Source organism: Podarcis erhardii (assembly GCF_964252035.2).
Source record: "Podarcis erhardii genome assembly, chromosome: 6".
Lineage (NCBI taxonomy): Eukaryota > Metazoa > Chordata > Lepidosauria > Squamata > Lacertidae > Podarcis > Podarcis erhardii.
Genome location: NC_138510.1, coordinates 66,399,914 through 66,421,574, shown reverse-complemented (window position 1 = coordinate 66,421,574; position 21,661 = coordinate 66,399,914). Strand labels below are relative to the sequence as shown.

The window sequence follows — 21,661 nt, the reverse complement described above, 5'->3', positions numbered from 1 at the left end:
AGGGAGCGGGTTTTTTAATATATATATATATAAAAGGAGACGTGTGTGTGTGTCGGGTGGGGGAGAGAAGCACAGGAGTATGCTAACTTTGGATTAGTCACTTCACCTCTCTCTCTCTCTCTCTCTCTCTCTCTCACCCTCTCACCCACCCACCTACCCACCCACCCCGCTTTCTCCCCTCCTCCTTGCCAAACCTTGCGCTTTCTATGTCCGGGGAACCCAAGCCAAGGTGGAGGGCGCAACAGGCAATCGCGTGGCTTTCACCATCCTTAATCGCAGCAGCAGAGATTGCATAAACCTGGAGTAGAGAGAGAGGAACTGCGTTGGCCTCAGACGGTTCTTTAGTACCATCTCTGCCATTAAGGGAAAGCGGTAGAACATCTGAGGAACCCCAAACTCCGATTGGGGAAGAGAGAAAAGAATCAGATCGCTGGGAAAGCTAACTAACTTATAAAGTCTTGCGCTGGCGGGGTGGGAGGTCGGCGGTCGTGGAGTGGGAGACTGCCCCGGACACTCCCTGCTTGCTAAATTCGGTTTATCTCTTAGCTAGAGGCGCGACGTTTTCTTGACAGGGCGAAGCAGATCCCAACAAGGGCTGCACCTTACGCCAAGCGAGCCCGTTTCTGTCAAAGCAGGGGGCGACAATCCGGTGGCTTCGCGTTGACTGTTTCTCGGAAAGCGTCGAAGGCAAGTCCCCCCCCCCATGTGTCATTCATCTTTTTTAAAAACAACAACAACACCTCTCTTCTCTTTTCTCCCTAGCCGCAAGGGGAACGGCCAGCGATTCGGGGATCGAAAGCTAAAACCAGATTTCTCCGTCGCTGAGGTGAGTTACCACGTTTATATTCCGGAGACCGGGATTCTGATTTTTCCATCGTAGTGTCTGAACGTCTGGGTATTCTTTCAGCAAGTTTTACTTCAGATTAGCCACTCCTATTCGAGAGGTCAGAGGGAAATGAAATGAGCACCCAAACATGCATGATCTGATAAAGTGGATTTAAGTCCACAAAGGCTTGGAGAGCATAATAAATATGACAGGTCTTTACGAGCTTCATCTTGAGTAGGGAGAAGTCCTTATAACTTTTAGTCAAATTTACTTCTAGTTACGCGTGCAGAGAATTCTATCACATCTCATCCTTATTTCAAAAGTAAGTCTCAGCGGATACAGTGGGGCCGATTCTGTAGTTACAGCCTCTGGTTTAATTCCTGAACATCTTAACTTGACAGCAGGTTGGGCTGCTTGTCCCAAGCAAACGCTTTTGTAGGATCGGCGAGCTACACCTTGATCCTGTGCCCGCTTGTTCACCAGTCAAGTCTAGAAGGGCTCCCTCCCTCCCGTGGCCGCAACTTTAGCCAGAGCATCATTCCTTTCCAGACCACAAACAACCGCAGATTCTGTGCAATCCTAAATCGCCTCTCTCCTCCTCTTCCCCATCTGAAAATCTCTCCTCGCTATGACCTCATGGATGGAGCTGGTGGTTGTTTGTAGATTTATTTTCTTCTCTTTTTGCCGCCTGCCGCGTGTCTTTCTTCTAACCGGGCTCATAAAATAGTTACGGTACCCGGGAAGGCCGCATAGGTGCAGACAGTGCTGCTCGCGAGTTTACTGCCACGGAGTCCATTGGAGCTTTTATTCCACAGCAAGCGTGCCTAGGATCGCAACCCCATAGCCGCGAAATAGAGAGCAAATGCAGAGAGACCCTACTTTGGACGAGGACCACCCCTCTTCCCCCGGGCTTGGATGCCTCTCAGAAGTTAATGAGACGTTAAATTTGGAGACAAGTCTCCCTAGGAAGGTGAGCGTGCTTTTCTGGAATCCCGAGGCTACAGCCACTGGCGCTAGCTAGAGCGGCTGATCCGAGCAAGTCGCGCGCCGGCGGGAAAATCCGCGGAGCGCAGCGAACCGCGGCTCTCAACATTCCAGGCGGCAGTAGCCTAGACGCTTTTGGAGGGATGATCTCAGGACGGGGCAAACCGGCGCGCTGGCCTAGGCGCAACTGATTGAGCCTGCTGCGGGAAGAGAGAAGCAGACGTGGGCTCCGGATCGAAGTTAAGTTTCCAGGGCTGCCGGCCAAACTAGCTACCCCCTCTTCTCACCTCCCTTTCCCCAGGGTTTCTTTCCATCATATATATATATATGCCCCCCACCCGGCCACGTTCACCTTCAATCAGGTTTGAGAAACAGAATCTTCATCCAAAATTTAAAAATGGCTCAGCTTGCTGTTGTAATTAGCTCGGCATCCTATAGAAAACATCTGCCCCAAATGTGGGCTGTCATTTGCCAGCCTCGCTTGGTCAAGCCCCCCCAAAACCCAGATTCCACGATCTTTCCCGACATATTGCAGGACGAGGGTGGGGGAGTTAAAAATGCCCCAGTAACCTGGACAGGGAAGAGGTTATTGCAGGTGATTCAGTGTCTCAGTGGATCATCACCATCTTTTATGCGACGTCCCTGCTTTCCATTTAGGAAAATGAAAGAAAATATGCTGGAAGATAGCTTGCTCTTTATTACAAAATGCGCAGTTTGCATTCAGTCGGACTTTTATTTATCTGCTGTATCACTTTTCACTCCCAAGACTCGCTGCCGGTTCATCATCTTCCATCGTTTCCATATTTCTTCCATTAAATCACCCTGTTTGTGGGTCTGCTCTTGTTTTTGAGGCTATTATTAGCCTCCTGCCATGGCTCGAACGCGAAGCAATGGGAGGACCGCCAAAGCTCTGATTCACCCGCTCGATGGCTCCTTCCCAGCAGTATTGGCCATGCAGCCCTCTCCACCCATCGCGGAAGTCGCACTTCCGGAGGAGGGCTGGGGGGGGTGGCATTTAACACCACGAAAAGCAGGCTAATAGGTCTTCTCCTTTGTGTCTGAATGAGAAATGTGTCTATATGAGACGGTTACCCTTAAACAAGGGGATGCAAAATCCTCACACACACAACTGAGCAATGTTGGTGATGTTGCCGTTGCCCTCCTCCACTGTAAGCCACAAACTTTTTGAGTGTGTCTTGGGATCGGATTGAGATAACTCCATACTTAGTTTGGAGGCTGATTTTCAATAACCCAATAACCTTCCTGTTACTTTGGCATCCTAGTGTACCATACTCGCAGTGTATTGCCAAAACATTGGCCTTGAAACTCAGCAAAAGAATAGGGATTGATTTGTTTGTTTGTTTGTTTGTTTGTTAAGGCACTTTAACTAACTAACTCACTCAGGGGGTTGGATTAGATGATCCTCGGGTTACCTTCCAACTCTACGATTCTATCGCCTGGATCTTCTTTTGCCCATCGCCCAGCAGAGTAGAAACACGTGTTTGGGGCCTTCACCTGAAAGGTGCAAGCAATTACAGCCCGGGCAGGAGCCTCCCCGTTTCCCTGGGAGGTCTCAGACTTCTTTAATCTGTCGAGAAAGGACTAATGATTGGTGCGGGACGGCGAGATCGGAAATGAGATAGAATCAAGGGAAAATAATTTGGACACCAGGAAGCCTGCATTTAAGCTGCTTAGAGAAGTATCGTGCTTTAATTTTAGGACTCCGCTTTGGGCTGCTTTCTCTCCCCTCCCACCCACCGCGGGCATTTCTGGGGGCACCGTTAACCCTGTAGGTGCCTAGAGTTGTCGTCTGGTTTCCTTGTGTTGGGAAGAGCTTTGGTGCTGCCACCAGATACAGAAATGTGTGTCTTTTATCTGTAGCAATCCTTATGCTCGCCACCTGCTATGACTACCTTGCAGTCCGCTCTGCCCACTGACTCCGATTCTGTGGTGATTACTTGTAAGTATATATGCAAAGCATCGATCCCCAAAATACCTACGTGGACGTAAGTCCGTCCGTGGAACGTCACTGCAAACAATTCTGCTTTATCTGACTCTCCCCAAGACTCGCTTCAATCATTTCAGAGACGGCCAACCATTCCCAACAAGATCTCCTTAATTTCTTGAGTCGTTGAAGACATATTAGCAAGCAGTAAAGGTTTAAGGAGATTTTGAGGGGTGCTGCCGAGAGAGGTTAAAACAACTCGGTTCATTTCTTCCTCGGAGTTTCTCTTCCTCTCTGTCCTCGGATTGCCCTTTCTTATCTGCAAATGATAAGGAACGTCTGCAAAAGGTTGCGAAACCTGCTTTTAGCATCCGATCAGTCCACGATTTATACAACACCACAACGACAAAATCTGGTTACAAGGGGGGGGGGGGTGTCCCAGCAGGATTGTGGGGAAAGTTGCACAATCTAAAATAAGCGGAAGATCTTTCAGCCAAAAGTTGCAACCTTAAGTGCTAGGGAAATCAGTGACAAGATTCAAGTAGTGTGAGAAGATATTGGAATCTGCAAGACATTTCTGACTGCGGCAAACCTTTCCTGAATTCTTCCCATTCATTAGGATGATTGCTGTGGATTTTGTGCAAGAATTTGGAAAACAGCGTTCAAAGCAACAACCTAGAACACTTAAAGCATGCCCGCATGGCATTGCTGCTGTGTCCTTTTGCCTTCTCATCCTTTACCGGTTTACTCTGATGTAGATCTCATTATGTGCAGTGGAGTTTGTTCCCAAAGAAGTGGTAAGGCAAGAAAGAAAAAAAGATGGAGGGCTTTAAAGTGCATTTCTATCCTGGTTCCTACCTAAATGCGGAGGGAAAGCCTGCAGGAAGATGACAGGACGACCTTCTAAGGTCGAAAACCACATTGCCGAACGTGTTGAAAACCCGATGGGATCTGGAAAGCGGCGTTGGAAAGCCTGCCCCGAGATTTCCAAACAAAAGTTTTGTTTTCTTCTTCTTTTCACTGTGCTTCGTTTTTCACACGGCGCAAGATGTATTCTTGTGGGTATTTCTTATTCCCCAACGCCCTCCTAAAATCGTTCGGCAATGTGGGGAGAATTTGGAAAAGCAATGGCGTACCAGGGCCCGCCTCCCTACAGAAATAAAACCAACATTAAAACAAACACACAAAAAGTCTTGAACGTATTCGTTAATAATAAATAATAAAAATAAGCTTGCGCAAATAGATTCCGATTACAGTGGTCAAAGTATATCAAGTCCAAAGGAGAGATGGAGCACTGGCTAGTGCCCAAAATTATTCCATACTTTTGTTAAATACATTTCGAGGAAGGGAAAATAATGCCAAAATGTAGCGAAATCTTCTGCTCTCTCCCCAAAGCGATATTCAGAACCCAATGCATCTAGAAATCATGTGGCTAATAGTGAATCTGATGGCCACTGGTAAACATTTACTTGAAAATAAAAATAATTCAGAGCAATTGTACGCCCGAGCGAGCGAGCTTCAAACCGTAGCTCAATTCCAGGCGTTTGCCGCTGTCCCCAGTCACAGATGCTGTAAAAACTGGAGTGGGAGAGAGAAATCTGATGAAAGCTTATCAGTTACAGTTGGTTGACAAGGAAAACGCTGCTCACTCGAGGAATGCTAACTGCACATTGTTGCTGTGCGCGCGCGCGAACACATTGTTGATAGTCCTAAGAAATTATGTAGGGAACTTGAAGACTCTTATGGTTTGTGCTTTTGAGTTGGGGTTAGTTTATTTTGAAAGTCGACTGAAATACATCTCCGTTGTCCTAATTCTGAATTGGACAATTTAAGATGCCATCTTTTTACACCTCCCGCCACCATTTTTGAAATTCTATATCAAATGTAAACAACAACAACAATAACAACAAAAGACGAGGGAAGAAGATAAAGGAAGGGGGGGGAAAGGAGAATTTCCCTATTGTTGGGAAGTGCGGAAGTGCGTGGGTTTTGCGCGCATTTTCATATAACGTGGGTCTTTCTAATGGCTTTCAGCAATAATTCTGAATGCTGAAGAAAGAGGAAAGAATACTGAATAATTTGGGTGGAATATTTTTGCATGTTGTTTTGGTGGCTAGCTCAAATCTTCCAAAATGCAGCAGCCAATACTTATGGGAACGGGTGTTGGGGCGGGATGCAATATTCCACCCCATTACATTTTGGTCTGACTGCAGCTTTTCCCTCCCTTTTACAATAAAGGCCAAAAGTATACCTTTTTTTTGTGTATAACGTCTTCGGTCGAGTCAGTTGCAAACACCGCTGAAATTGTCAACCAGTACGACTCCCTAACATCTTTTAACTAAGGACTAAGAACCAAGTCTTTAGCTGCCCTGCGCAGCCCGATCCTAAGCAGCGTTAGAGGTGCCACTGAAATCACAGCGCGGCAACTGCTACTAATGTTCGTGTTTTGAAGCTCTTGTAAACGCAGGTTGGGCTTTTCGTTGTGTGTTTCCTAGCCCAGCTCCCATAGACTGCGTTCTCTGCATCCCGTTACCTACAGGCGTAAATTTTCTTAGTCGGTGAAACTTCGTGCCTCAGTGAATCTTGCACTTGGATATTTGTTGTTGTTTTGGGAGGAAAGGCCTCCTGAGTCCAGCGGGGCGTGCTTTCGAGGCGGATTACATAGGACTGTAGTAGTAGTGCATGTCTTTTCCGAAGTAAATTCCATGGAATTGTCCCCCCCCCCCATGAAAAATCTGGCATTAAAATGAACAGGAGCTAATGGTATTCCTTCGAATCGTGTGCAGGAGTCGTTTAATTGGGGGACTTTATTCTAAATAGTCAAATGATGGGTTGGATATTGATAGGCAGAAAGTAACAGTACTTTCGCTTTCCACCGGATCCTCGTGCAATATCCAGTGTTTGGAGGTTTTAAAATATTTGTTTACATTCTCTCTTTGTGCTTCTCTAGAGACTGAAGGAAAGTCTCCAGAGACTGAAGGAAAGGATAGGTTTTTGTTTTACCTTTATTCAGATTAGTTTCTAGGAAGATTGGTTCACAACATTTGCACTATAATAGAGTAGTGCTTAACTCAGCATGACCACTTTCTGATCAATAAAAACCACTCCTTTCCTAAATATAAGCTTTGGTTGGCACTCCGTTAATTGCAGTGGAATTCACTTCTGTCTTATAGCCCAATGTAAAATATACAATCCCATCATTTGCAAGTTTATATTCAGCAGGGAATTCCACTGAATTCACTGGGATTTCCACTGAATTCCAATCTATACATACTAATGGCACAATCCTGTATGTATCAACTCAAAAGTCAATTCAGTGAAGAAACTTACTCCCAGGTAATTGTGTATAAGGTTGCAGCTTAGCTGTTACGTGCCGACAATTGGGCTGCCTGTGATGCAAATAAGTGATAACAAAGACAAAATAAAACGGTCTCTTTCAAAATGCCTAACTGAACAAATTAGGGATTTCTGAAATAAACTCCCTAAACCCCATTGCCTGTGTAATTAGACTGCAGTATTTCCCTGTTGTGTTCAACATGAAACCCACAATTCTGTTGCAAAAGTAGTAACCGTGCAAAGCAATGCATATTTATTCTGAAGTAGAATTTACTCCCTATTAAATGTGTTTATGATTGTAGCTTAGGACTAAGTAAACATACATACGATTGCAACTGTGAATGTCCTCAAATCTGTACCATAGGATGAAAGCAAAAGATGTGGGATTCTCCCATCTTAGCTGTTGGTACCACTTTCTCTTTGCTGGAGCATCATAATAATATCTGCTAGGAGAACAAATTGTGTGCAAATGATGCTGTGTTGGTGCTGAGATGTGCACAAGAGTCTTATAAAAGTAATGTCGTATAAATGTCACGTAAAAGCAAATGACAGGTAGGATTGGGGCCTAGATTTAGAGCAAGGTATAAACATGCATAGAAGGATGGTCACCGAAGAATTGATGCTTTTGAATTATGGTGCTGGAGGAGACTCTTGAGAGTCCCATGGACTGCAAGAAGATCAAACCTCTCCATTCTGAAGGAAATCAGCCCTGAGTGCTCACTGGAAGGACAGATTGTGAAGCTGAGCCTCCAGTACTTTGGCCACCTCATGAGAAGAGAAGACTGCCTGGAAAAGACCCGGATGTTGGGAAAGATGGAGGGCACAAGGAGAAGGGGGCAACAGAGGACGAGATGGTTGGACAGTGTTCTCGAAGCTACCAGCATGAGTTTGACTAAACTGCAGGAGGCAGTGGAGGACAGAGGTGGCTGGCGTTCTCTGGTCCATGGGTTCGCGAAGAGTCGGACACGACTAAACAACTAAACAACAAATAAACATGCATTGCCATTTAGCTGAACTTGTGGGAAACCAGGATTATTCTTCCACATGGCAGTTTATTGAGGACTCAGGGCTGATCATGCATGCAGGTTTTGTGCAGAAGCCACATGATGTTGCCCTCATTAAAATACCACCTTATATATTCCTCCCCATTTATTTTAGATTTACCTTTTCTGGGGGTGGGGTTAACTACTGATAAGGTTAACTACCCACCCCCCTAACAGAAATTCTGGATGAAAGGGTAGTGGCAATGTGTAGCGGGGAAGAAAATATGGAGTGGCAGTTGGATGAGGATGACTTCATGTGGATTCTGGGGTGGTGGCGGTGGAAATGCTTGCATGCACGAGCACTAAGTAAAGGTAAAGGGACCCCTGACCAGGTCCAGTCATGACCGACTCTGGGGTTGCGACGCTTATCTTGCTTTATTGGCCGAGGGAGCAGTGGCGTAGCGTGGGTTGTCAGCACCCGGGGCAAGGCAAGTAATTTGCGCCCCCTAACCCATGGATTTGCACCCCCTAACCCGTGGATTTGCGCCCCCTAACTCTAACCCCCAGATGTTGCGTCAGGTGCGGCTGGGCCCCCCTGCACCCCCCACGCTACGCCACTGCGAGGGAGCCGGCGTACAGCTTCTGGGTCATGTGGCCAGCATGACTAAGCCACTTCTGGTGAACCAGAGCAGCGCACGGAAATGCCGTTTACCTTCCTGCCAGAGCTGTACCTATTTATCTACTTGCACTTTGATGTGCTTTCAAACTGCTAGGTTGGCAGGAGCAGGGACCGAGGAATGGGAGCTCACCCCATTGCGGGGATTCAAACTGCCAACCTTCTGATTGGCAAGTCCTAGGCTCTGTGGTTTAACTACAGAGTCCATAATAAACTGCTGTGTGGAAGTGCCCTGAGTCTAGATTTGCTGGAGGGAGCAGGTGGTGCTCAGATTTGAAACCAGTCTGTAGTGTCATAGGTTCTATCCCATAATAGATAAAATAATAAGATAGATTCTTTAAGGATACGCAGGCAACTTTTCACTTACCACTGAGCAACCACAGCCTCCCTGCCTTACAGAGTCAAGCCACCCTTCTAATTGGTACTAATTGGTGTAATTGCAAGCTCAAGAAAAATGATGGAAAGTAAACAGGTGAAGGAGAGAAGTATATCTGCATAAAGCACCCAATCTAGATTAAATTAGTGTGCTTAAATCACAGCCCTACGTGTATTTACTCAGAATCGGTCCTACTCATTTCAGCTGGTAGGTACATGTACATAAGGCTCCATCATATATCCTATTGAGTTAATAGAATTGTGGCTGATGAACTTTCACCAGATTGTTTACTGGGGCAACCGTGTTTATTATTCCCAAATTGTAGAGTGATTTTCAAAGTTTTCACAGTACGTCACAACTTTTTAAAGTTATTTTTCACCAGCAACAAGAATTATATAAAAAGCAAAATGTTAACAACATGAAAGGCATATTGCTTATATAAAAATATTTGTTAATCAGTGGTACGGGGGGCGGGGGTGGTGAGTGATGAAGATGTGTTTGCAGTGTGTGTGTTTGTGTGTGTGTGTATGTATACATATGCATAATGGCAATGACAACTTGTTTGGCCCCCTTTTGTGAGCACGCTATGGGGTGTCTAGATTTCCCATTTCCTTCAACCCAAATATGCCAGGAACTCACCCCCAGTTCTTCAAGGCAGATGAAATTTGTCATCCCTATGCCAGATAAATTTCTCCTGCCAACCAAGTTGTGTAATAAGTTAACATATGAAAAGACAGGAATGTAGCCATTGTCTAAACTAAACCATATTTGATGGATGGGCCCAAATGATACTTCTCCTGGCAAAGGTATATGTCTATGTGTGGGGTGGGGATTAGCTTACAATGATTCAGTGAAGCAGGCAGTGGAAAAACACCACACCAGAGAATGAAGAGACCTCTGGGGCTTTAGCCAATTGAGGGATGGATACAGCCCTGAACCTGCAATTTAGGATAGATGAAAAGGAAAAGAGGTCTCTTGCATCTTTAGTAGTAGTGGGGAGTTGAGTCTCTTGAAAGAATTCCTTCTTCTGGACAACTATTCAAGTGGAAGATTCCTGTCATCTTTATTTAAATTATTTTTAACGTGGTTGCTCTACTGGAGTTGGATAAAATGAGTCTTGGGAAGCAAGAGTTGTAATAATGGACAGGCATTAAGAACGGACAAAAAACCAGCTACCTATGAGGCAGCAAATGTCATTTGTTAAGGATGCTGGGAATTGTTGCTCTGTAAACTACAGTTCCCAGGAACTTAAATGTGCTTTAAATGTATGGTACACAACCAGAGTCTTACTAGCAGTAGTCTAGGTGTGTATTATTTCCCTGCCACCACACTAATAATCTCAGACTGTTTTGATTCATTACAAATTGGCTCGAAGCATTGTGTAGTTAGAAAGTCACTGTGATGTAGTGGTTGGCTCAGGTAAGAAATGTGATGTGACGGAAATTGTCCCTAACCATTTGGTTGTGCTTGCTGGTGCTGATGGGAGTTGTAGTCTAAAACATCTGGAGGGCCTATTCCAGGGTTAGAATGCTGGCCTGGGACCTGGGAAACTAGGGGTCAAATTCCCACTCAGTCATAAACTTGACTGGGTGATCTTGGGCCATTCACTGTCTCTCAGTCTAATTTACCTCATAGGGTTGTTGTGAGGGTAAAATGCAGGAGAGGAGAACAATGTACACCACCTTAAGCTCCTTGGAAGAAATGCAGGATGAGAATATTGCTGCTGCTGCTGCTGCTGCTATCAATATAGTTAATGTGGATGGGGAACTGAAGTGAGTTGGTTAACTTTGGACTGCCCTATACTCCACAGAGGTGGTGTTCCTATTCTAACCATTGTCATGCACTCTGAGTTTGAAATGTACACTCTGACTTGCAGCAACCAGTGTAGTAAAATGTAGTAAAATCAAGACTGGCTGAGGCCTATTACAGCTACACCAAATCTTGAAGCTGCTTCAGCCACAGAGGCCTGACACTCAGGACCAGTCCAATATGTTTTGGTGCCTAAAACCAAGGTGGCACCACTTTCCAAAATTCCACATATAGAAGCAACTGGCAGTTGAATCTTACTTCAGCACTGAATTGCATTTGAATTGCATTTGAATTCCATTGCATTTGAGGCAGCAGGCAAGCTTAGGGGGTGTAGGGCAGAATGTTCGACAATGCACTTATGTCCTCCAAGGTTTTGTTGGCAGTTCCCCACCGCCAGTATCCTCACCCCACCTAATGATGTGGATGGCCCTGCTAATAATCAGGAATGGGAATTTGGAGGTTTGCTTGTGCTGGTGTAGAGTATTGAGGCTAGGGACACAGCATGGTCAAAGGATACTTGCATATGAGAGAGGTGATGTTGCACATTGTGCCACACTGTGAATAATTTTTATCCTGTCTTTCTACAAAATAATAATACAGCAAAGACCATGCATGAGATCAGGTAGTCCATATTTTCATGCAAAATACAGCTGGAACAGAACCCTGTATTCCAGCACAGAACAGCACCAATTATTCCTCTCCCATGGGTTGGCAGAGTCAGTTCAGTCCTGAAGATACGTATGTCACTGACAAGCTGCCACCTGCAGCTCAGTGATTCACCATGCTGACAGATCCAGCCGCACTTGACAGTGGGTAACTCAATAGCCCCAGCAGCAGCAAAGGAAGAGAGTAGTTTGGAGTTTCTTGACCACTGAAGTTATGCCACTAATGGTACTTAAAATTTGAACAGCGTTTGTTGCCTAACCCAATAACAGTGGCATCACTGAGTTCCATGTGGCCTCTGTGGTGATTTCCCCCTCCATGAAATCATTTATTTAATTAGTTAAGACAATTTCTATACCCTTAATATATTAAAAACATAGCTAAGCAGCACACAACAAAACTAAAATAGCACTAATATGACAAAAATGCACAATAAATTAATCAGTACTAACTACTAAAAAGTACAAAAATGCAACAAAGTGTTGCATACAAAATGTAGCATACAAAATGTTGCTGTTGTTCTGTCCTCACTGGGGGAGGGAACTATTCTCAGAGGACAGGTTTCAAATATCCATGCTGAACTTCATTAATGGGAGCCACTATCCATGCCTACATCAGGCTGTGTGAGCAACTGAGCCACAATCAGGTAAAGCGAATAAGAGGATTTGAGACACAGGAAAAGTTTATCAAGTTGGGATGTCAGTATGTTGTCCCTCTGTGCACTTTCTAGTGTCTGCCACATCTCAAAGAAGAAAAAAGGAAAATGGAATCTCCCAGTGGAGATTTCATTCCTCCCCTTTCATCACCTATTTGCCACCCAGCTGAAAGGAAGACAATGGCTGCTACAGAAAGGATTCATATTGACTTACGCAGAGGAAGTAAACTCTACTGTATGAAATGCAATGGAGAGCCGAGATTCCCCCAGCACTGCAAAGCTGTGCAGGGATACTTCCACACACCCCTCTTCACCACACATGGGAAGCTGAATAATTTCAAAGGTTGGGAAATTTTGTGCATCTGTGTGCATTTTGGGCTCTTTCATTTTGCAACTTGCCTTCCCAGGCCTAGATAATACTGATATTGTTTGTTTACTTCCTTTTGGAACTTTGTTCCACCATCTTGTTAAAATGTTCATTAGCTCACATCAAATTGCATGATCTGATATTTCCAACAATGCTAGTTAGTTCCTCTTTAAAACATCCTGCTCATTTGTTTGAAATAACAGTCAGTACCACTTTCTCAAGTTCACATTAGTCTGGACAGTTAACAGCTTTCTAAATTGGTTCCATGTCTTGGTTATGCTAGATTCTGATGAAGAGACTAACAGCACAAGTCTGGGCACAATTACTCAGAAGCAAGCCTTGCTGTCTTCAGTAGGATTTCCTAATCAGGAAGTGTGTTAAGATGTATGTTGTATGTTGGTATTCATCTGTGTCTCAAGACACAATGGAGTGTGCCTCTGGGGGGGCAGAGTGAAGTCAAACCACTGTGTCAGCAGCACCAAAGTGACGTCCCCAAGGCACAAGCCTGGGCATTGTGCATGAAGGCCTTGGGCTGCCCAGACAACAAGACTCCCCTCTCAGCCTCACTGATGTGGTCCAAAGGAAAGCAGAGCAATACATTTGGCACAAGCTTGGTTGCCAGAATTGGAGGCATACTAGTACCATCTAATCATCTTGGGGCCTCCACTCCACTTTCTCTTTTTAAGCTTGCTTTCAGCATAATACTACTTGCTCTTTTACGGCTCCAGTTCTAAACACACTTATTAGGGGATGTTCAATATTAAATTTAGCAAGAACTAAAAAGCATCTAAGCATGCAGAGTGAGCCTTCCTCCCAAAAAATATTCAAGTACAATGGTACCTCGGGTTAAGAACTTAATTCATTCCGGAGGTCCGGTCTTAACCTGAAACTGTTCTTAACCTGAAGCACCACTTTAGCTAATGGGGCCTCCCGCTGTCGCTGCGCCACCGGAGCATGAATTCTGTTCTCATCCTGAAGCAAAGTTCTTAACCCGAGGTACTATTTCTGGGTTAGCAGAGTCTGTAACCTGAAGCGTCTGTAACCTGAAGCATATGTAACCTGAGGTACCACTGTAATCAGAACACTCTCTACTCTCCTATGTGTGGGATAGGGTATATGGTTGACAGCTCCATAGGGTCAACCTTGTTCATATGTTCTTATAGACCAGGGTTTCCCAAACTTGGGTCTTCAGCTGCTTTTGGACTACAAATCCCATCACCCCTAGCTATCAGGACCAGTGGTCAGGAATGATGGGAGCTGGAGACCTAAGTTTGGGAAACCCTGTTATAGACAGATTCATGGAGGATATAGTTCTTGGCAGATTCTATCCATGATGGCTATGTTTTATCTCCATTGTTGGAGGCAGTATGCTTATGAATTCTGGTTGCTGGAAACGGCAGGAAGGAAGGGGGCTATTGCACTCAGGCTCTGCTTGTGAGCTTCCCATAGACATCTGGCTGGCCCCTGTGATAGGAGAACACTGGACTAGATGGGTCTTTGGCTTCTTCCTGAGGCGTCATTTTACAAAGTAAAGATGGCTGCCAATTTCCTAAGCAGAAAGCAAAATTCTTGTTCCATTCTACAGAAAAGAACATTTCACAACTGATGTGTCTTACTTGGGAACATGTGCACAGGGGAAGTCCTATTTAATTTTCAGTTTCAAAAGAAGAAAGGTGGAAGGATTTGTTGCATGCATGCCTTATTACCCTATCAGTATAATGTGCCTTTTGACATACTAACAATATATTATTGTCTTATGTTATTACGTGTCGTAACCAGTATTTATTTGCAGTGACGTTGGATAATGAAATGCAGTATGCGTGCTAGTTTGCTGAATTTTGTTTTACTGGAGGAAAGAGAAGTTGGTAAAGAGAAGACCGTCAAAATTTTATTCAGAGGGAGCGGGATGGACAAGAGTAATCGGTTTAATTTCCAGGTAAACATATAGCTGTGAAGTAACGGTAGCCATAGAGAAAGTGAGGGCTGGAATGGGCGTGAAGCAGGACCCCTAGCCAGGCCACAACAGAGGACTCAGGCAGATTTTGCCTGTGGCTTCAATTCGATTCCCTGCCGTTTATCAGATAAATAAACAAGACAGGTTTTTGTTTGGATTTTCGCTGGCCTGACCGAGGGAGGTCCAGTCCCCTTGGGGCGAAGGAGCACGGATCTTGTGAATGACGCTTTGGGGCCTTCTCAAAATGCAAAGTCGCTTTCTTTAGACAAGCGTTTGCGTTTCTGTAGGCTCCTTTTCCCCCTCCCACTTTTCCCTTTCCTTTCCTTTTTTTTGTGCTGGCTCACCGGGCGATCCAAGCAATTACTTCATCTCCCACCCAAGCAGCCAGCAGGGCGCTCGGCTCGCTCCAACGACCCACGTTTAGGAGGAAATAGAAGCTCCACGGAGTTCAGTGGGGCTTATTCGCAAGTAACCAGCATTGGGGGGGGTGGGGGGGGTGCGGTAGAAAGACAGACAGACATAAAGAAAATTCTCCAAAGTATTAAGATTGGTCTTTCGGACCGGGTGGAGGGATAATGCATGCGTCTTTTCTTAAAGCCTAATCTCTCTCTCTTTTCTCCCCATTTTTCTGTTTTCTTCCCCCTTTTCCTGTGTATTAAATTCTGCCATCACGCCTGCTCAGTGAAAAAACTATCCAAATAACAAGGGATGCAGCTTCTTACTGGCAATGTTGCAGGCACCTTAAAAACAACAACAACCTAGCATAAACTTTGAATAGTAGCATAAAGAAGGATATGCTTTTTTAAAAAAGAAACCCAGCCAGACCTCCCTTCCCCCATGTCTTCCTTTCCACGCCAGTGAAAAGCGCCTCCTGTCAGGCCTTGGTGCGGTGCGATCCTGCGTCTGCTTACTCCAAAGCTAATTCTACTGAAGGAAACGATTCGTATCTGTTTTGTCTTCGATTCTTGCTTTTGCAAGGGGCAGACGGCTATACAGAGGGGGACGGGGAGACGCTCTTTCTGCCATCCTGCCGGATGGAGCCCTGAGCAAAGGTGCGCACCGCACCATGCCGAGTTGGAAAGAGAGAGGTGGAGACAATCTGCCCCCTCCCCGTTTAAAATTATATCATGCCTAAAGCATCCTGACAGACATATAGCAGCCGGAGAGGGAAATGGTCCCTTCCAGAACTAGGATTTAAATGTCAGAAAGTATCGCTCTATCCATGTCTATATCTGCGCGCACCCAGAGAGATTAGCAGTGCGCATGGTCCTTTCGAAAGTGAAATGAGCTACTGAATAGAAAGAACGCCGCCCCGAAGAGTTTACAGTGGAACAGCGCAATCTGTTAAATCCAATTGAGTTCAGTGGCATTTCCTGCCAGGTAAGCGTGTATATTGAATTCTAGTCTAAATCTCGATCGTGCGGGAGTCAAACAATTACAGAATGAAAGGTCCGGCACACCTAAAAGGCAAGGCTAGAAATGAAGAAATGTCTTTAACCAAGGGCAGCCAGTATCAAAATTGCAACAAGCAAGGCACCCTTGTTACACCGAACTCTTCCTCGGCTTGTGCAAAGCGTGGCGATGCTAAGAGTTGTTCGCCCAGTGCTCAGTGGCCCCTGCTCCCAGGTAAGTAGGCATAGGATGGCAACTTGAAAGTTGAACCCAATCCAATCCCACTCAGAGGCGTTCCACACTGAAATCGATGGGCACGATGCTGTCCACTGACGTCAAATGGATCTGCTCTGAACAACACTTAGCTGACTGCAACCTTGGGTTTGGGTTTCCACAGTGGTTGCTCCATCACGATCACGCACTCACACAGATTTACAAGCGAAGCTCCACATTTAAGGATAATGCACGCTCGGAAACGCGGCGGAAAACCAGCCTCTTGAAAGAGCTGTGTGTTGCTGGGGAACCAGTCAGTTGTAGTGGATCCTCTGGGGTCTCTGGAAAAAAACAATTCTCGCTTTCTTCCTCCTCTTTTTCCCCTCCTGCTCACAGGATTCACCGATCTCTTGGGGTTTGCCCTGGCCGGGTCTCCTGCACAGTCTGGTGCGCGCTTCGCTTCGTCCTGCTTGGACAAGAGGGCTCCGAGTGCGGTTCCGGCTGTCCATCCATCCTTCCTTCCGTCTTCCCTGCTTCGCCTCCCCGGCAGCCCTCCAGGGAAGAAAGAATTGGAACGCCTCCATCTCTCCTCCCGGATAAAGGCCGTGAGAGGTACGCTGTATCTTTTCACTCACACCCACAAAAACCTCCATGGCAGCGGGGCTCTTCCCGCAGGACACCCTGCGCTCCCCCCCCCTCCGCCCTCCGGCTGCAGCCGGAGCCAGAAAAAAATCGGCAACGGAGGCCGAAGGACTCTTGCTCAGCTGCTCTCCCGGAGCCGCTTGGAATTGGGCTGCGCCGCTATTCAAAGCAATCCCCGCCGCTGCTTCCCCAAACTGCTCATCTTCAGCTTCTTGGTGGGGGATGGAACTCTGAGGCTTTCCTGCGTCTGGATATGGGGCAGGCAAGAGAAAAGCAGCCAGGCCCTGGGATCTCCTTTTAAAAGTTTTTTTTTCCTTGCGCAGAATCCAAAGATGGACTTTTTAGGTTCTTTGCAAACTGGGCCTCCAGATGTGGTTGAATTCTGCAGCTCCCACGGATCCTGCCCACTGACCTGGCTGGCAGGGGCTGATGGAGGTTGGAGTCCAAAGACATCCACATGGCCACAGCACCCTCGACTGCTGCTCTAAAAATCACTGGCTAGGAATAGAGGAAGGTGCCAGACCATTGCTTCGCTAGCTCAGGGTTTTCTACAGGCAGCAGCTGTCTAGGATTTTAGGCAGGGGACAGCTTTACCTGGAGATGCTAGTGATTGGAGGTGGGAAGCTTGTGCATGCAGAGAACAGCAAAACCAGAAGTTGGCCCTGGGGGAACTTGACAAATCAGTGGTCTCCAGCTTGTATTGAACCAACTTCATTTGGTGTGAAGTTTGTGAAATCTAATTCTCCCCTCTTCCCACCACAGTTTCAGCAAATTGCAACTTTAGCTTGCTTATTCACTTTCTATAAATGAAGCTTGATTTCAGCAGAGTTTAACCCAACACAAACAATAGTGATTGTAATTTCAGGTTTCCACGCTATTGACTGCGTGGAAGAGAAAATACCTTCTATTGAACATGGTCTTGAAAGGAACTGTATTATTTGTCTCTCTTCCCCCCCCCCCCATTTCTTCCATTCTTCCTTTTTTGGTTGGGTGGTTGGGTGGTTAAATCAACCCTACAATTTCCCCTGGAGATGTTGTGTGTAGAATGTAATATTATGATTTTATGTTGCCCTGATACCACCATCAAAGATGGGTGGGCTGTTTATCCCTAATACTTGTGTTAAAGTCTTTGCCAAAGAAGCCAAGGCCTAGTTTTACACACACACACACACACACACACACACACACACGTTGCCTTCAATCATAATAATTCCATCTGATCCATGTGGTGGCTGCTATCCAGTTATTTAATAACTGGAAGAGGAGTTAAGAGAGCAGGTGAAAAACCTATTCACAACTCCACCAAAGGAAGGGATGGTTCTTATGTTCTTTGGCTTCTCTAAAGGGGCATATTTTGTATGTATACAGTCATTTCAGGTCTCATGACTTGCATTATACCCATGAAGGAACAACAGCACAGCAAGCAATTATGGAATGGAAGTTTTATACATATATAAAAAACAGCAACACTATATGACATAAACAAGAAAAAGTAAATACTTCCTTCTGGCCACCCTGTGAGACAGAGGCAACTCCAGGGCAAAACAAAAAAGCACAACAACCTACCTCCAAAACCAAGGCAACCAAGAAGCAAATTAGATTTGCTATGGACTGAGCTCTGTCTCATATATTATTATCTTCCCCCAACAGAAACAAAGTTATGTTTCACATTAAAGGCTTGATCCTAAACCTATTGACTTGGAATCAAGCCCTATTGATTTCAACTGGCTTTATGTCCAAATTTTAAGAAAGGCATGAAGAGTTGTACTGTTCCCATGTCTTTACCGTATCTCTATGAACACTACCAGCCATTGCTCCTTTTGGATTTCCTGCCTGCCATGAAACAGCTAAAGCTCTATAAACCAGAAGTGGGGAACCTGTGGCCACACAGAAATTGCTCCCATTGGCAGCATGGCCAATGGCAATAGATAATGGGAGATAGAATCCAACAACATCTGGACGGTCACAGATTCCCCAGCCCTGATCGTAAGAGAGTGGCACAAGCTGCCAAACTGGCTTGTGTCAGAGGTTCCATGATGTCGTCAAAGAAATGGTTCAATAGGCAAATAGGTTAACCAATCCACATTCCTCGGGGACTACATCAAACAATGACAACCCTGGATGCCACAAAGCAGGGAAGACAGAATTTGAATTTGGGAAAATGATGTGATTATGTTATTCTGTAACATCATGTATGTTGATGCTGCATTTAAAAAAACAAACAATTATGCATGAGAATCCTAACACACATTTTTATATATAATTCCATTATCTTAAGAAGTAGCTATGTGGTTGTAGTTATAAATGGATATGCTGCAGGAATGTTATACAATGATGCCTTGTACAATCAACTAAGTGTAATGCTTCTATGAGATTCTTTGAAGGGTGTGATGGAGTAACTACTATCACTTGCATAATTTAACAGTGATTACACATAGCTCAACCTGACAATCCACATATCCTAATCTGGCAGTGCAAAAAAATGTAATATTTATTATGATAGTGTTAGTCTCAACTAGACAGAAACATATTTGTTTCTAGACCAAGTTGGCAATCCTAAGTGTATTTTCTAGTGTAAGTTCAACTGAAAACAATGCGACTTATTTCTAAGTAAATTTACATGATATTGTGCCATAAACTGTAATGTAAACATACTTAACTGGGAACCTAACCCTATTGAGTTTAAAGGGAATTACTATTATTTTTAGTATAGGCTTGCATCATAAGGTGGCAAATCTTGCATTATCTTGTGCCGACATCGTCAATAAACCTCATATTTAGAATCTCAGAATACTGGACACAATGGTTCCATGGCCTATTACAGCCTATTAATCTTGTGGGTACCAGACACAGAGCCTTATCTGTGGTGGCCCCACACCTAACAAATTCCTTTCCCAGGGAAATATGTGTGAGTGGCTCTAGAAAGAACCTTCAGGGCTTCATAAAAAATTCAATAAATCTACATTTGGTTGGAGTGCTGTCGTTTGAATTTTATCTGTAGCTGCCCATTAATCAGAGGATTGTTGGATTTTATTGTGGTAGGGGGAGGTGATCTTATGTGATTTTATTTTTAAAAATTGTGAAGTTCCTTGGGAGGGCTATGCTGAAACACAGCTTGGAAAACTTTTAAGCCAGTCAATAAATTCTACAAAATGGTTTGGACAGGCAATAGTGAAGAACACGTATGGTATGTAGGCCTCACCTCTCCAATCCTGTCTACATCCTAGGGTTCTACAAGCTGAAAGGTTTCCATTGCGACTCAACAAGCAGGGAATGAAGTTACATTCACTGGACCTATATCAAGAAAGGCATCCAAGTCAGAAATAACCCAAGTGATTTTTTGTCTGCAAAGAGTTGTGCAAATTCTTCACAAAGGGCTATCAAGTGGTCCAAATTGTCTTCTTATAAGGTGGATCACAGTACGCCATTGACCAGCCCCAAAGGTGGGGATATTATTATTATTATTATTATTATTATTATTAAATTTATATACCACCCTTTATTCGAAGATCACAGGGTGGTTTGCAACAAAAAACCACCAAATAATTCTTTAATTGAGCTCTAGCCCATGTTTGGTTGGGTTTGCTCAGAGTTTTCCACCAGCTTCACTCTAGTCTTCAGTCCAGTCATTTTATTGGTCACAGTTCCCTGGAAAACCAGATAACTCATTTTGGCTTTGTTCCATGGGAGGGGATGCTTGGGATTTGTGTGAACTGTCCTAATCATTTCTCCATTCCGGAAACTGACCAGAGCTTCATCAGAATCACCTGCCAAGGTGACAGCAAAGTCCCTGAGAGGCACCAGGAAACCATCTGGATCCATCAACCTCCTGGGGTGGTTCATCCTAATTGGTCCCCCATCCCTGCAGAGGTTCTAAGTCACAGCAAGTCAAAACCCCACCAGGTGGTGATGAAGTCGCCACTTCAAATGTTACTTAAGTCTCACTGGGTGGACTACTCATGTTCAATCCCACACCTGTATTATGGGAATGGCCACTATATTAAGCTGAAATATGATGGATTGTAAATCATGATATGTTGTACTGAAAAGTATACTTCGCCCAGTAAAACATCCTAAAAGTTAACGAATGAATGAATTAAATAACAAAAAAAGAGCAAAAGTCTACTATGGGGATGACTACAATGTTACAAGTACTACAACAGTACAGCCAAAACACAAAACAAAAAAGCATACATATCACGTTTTATTTACAGAGTGCTTCAAAGCATACTATAAAAGCATCTAGATAAAAGAGTCCAATTTTCATCCTCTCTAGCTGATATTTCTATCCAGCTGTTACTGCTTTCTTTCCCAGCAGCTTGCACTGGTCGAAAAAGAGTCTAATTTCAGTAGGATCACTATTTGCAAGATCCTAATAATTTTAAGAACAACACTTTCAATTTAGACTCAAAGAAGCAAGCTGAGGATGAACTATCCTGGATTGAGAAGAGCTGCATTTTATTGTGACAAACAGGTTAGTGTATATGCACCCAACATCTCATGGATTTTTCAGTAATTCACCAAGATCTTTAGGATCATGCTAAATGGCTGCAATCCTGTTCCTGGTTATTTGGGAATAACTCCTGTGGATCTCACTGGGATTTACTTACAAGGAAGAAGTTATAGGATCAGGCCACATAGAAACGTCTGAGAAAATAGATGCAGCACTTCATATAATGCAAAAGGATTGAACACATTTATTCTCTCGATTTTTAATTTTTTTTTTTAAAAAAATCCCCTGTCCTGTTTATTCCGTTCTTCCTCCCCCACCTTTTGGCAGTGGGAATATTTGTAACGTGCATCCAGTGGTTTTTTTTCTACTGTTGTTGGGATCTTTTCG

General features: G+C 44.6%; 1 long non-coding RNA gene across 1 annotated transcript; it reads left to right on the top strand.

Annotated features, from left to right (window-relative positions):
- The first annotated feature begins 50 nt into the window (after positions 1–50).
- LOC309344289 lies at positions 51–19,795 on the top strand. The gene is made up of 2 exons (XR_014157667.1): positions 51–826; positions 16,576–19,795. It is a non-coding gene; the product is annotated as an uncharacterized lncRNA (long non-coding RNA).
- The last annotated feature ends 1,866 nt before the right edge of the window (positions 19,796–21,661 follow it).